This window comes from Egretta garzetta, unplaced genomic scaffold (assembly GCF_000687185.1).
Source record: "Egretta garzetta isolate BGI_Z169 unplaced genomic scaffold, ASM68718v1 scaffold258, whole genome shotgun sequence".
NCBI lineage: Eukaryota > Metazoa > Chordata > Aves > Pelecaniformes > Ardeidae > Egretta > Egretta garzetta.
In genome coordinates, this window is record NW_009260413.1 from 1,851,053 (window position 1) to 1,851,307 (window position 255).

Consider the following 255-nt stretch of genomic DNA (forward strand, 5'->3'; position numbering starts at 1 on the left):
GGAGTCTCAAAGGGCCATCCACCTGACTTGAACCCTGAGGTTCATCCTGCTTTGAGCAGGGGTTTAGGCCAGACGCCCTCCAAAGGACCCTTCCAAACTAAATTATGTTGTAAACAACTACAATGACTGGAAGCTCAACTTCAATTCTGCCATTTTACGCAGATACCACCAAAACACAGTATTGTTGTGTAATAATATCAATCTTTTTTTTTTTTTTTTTCCCTCCCACAACTGAACTGCCGGGATCCAGCAACT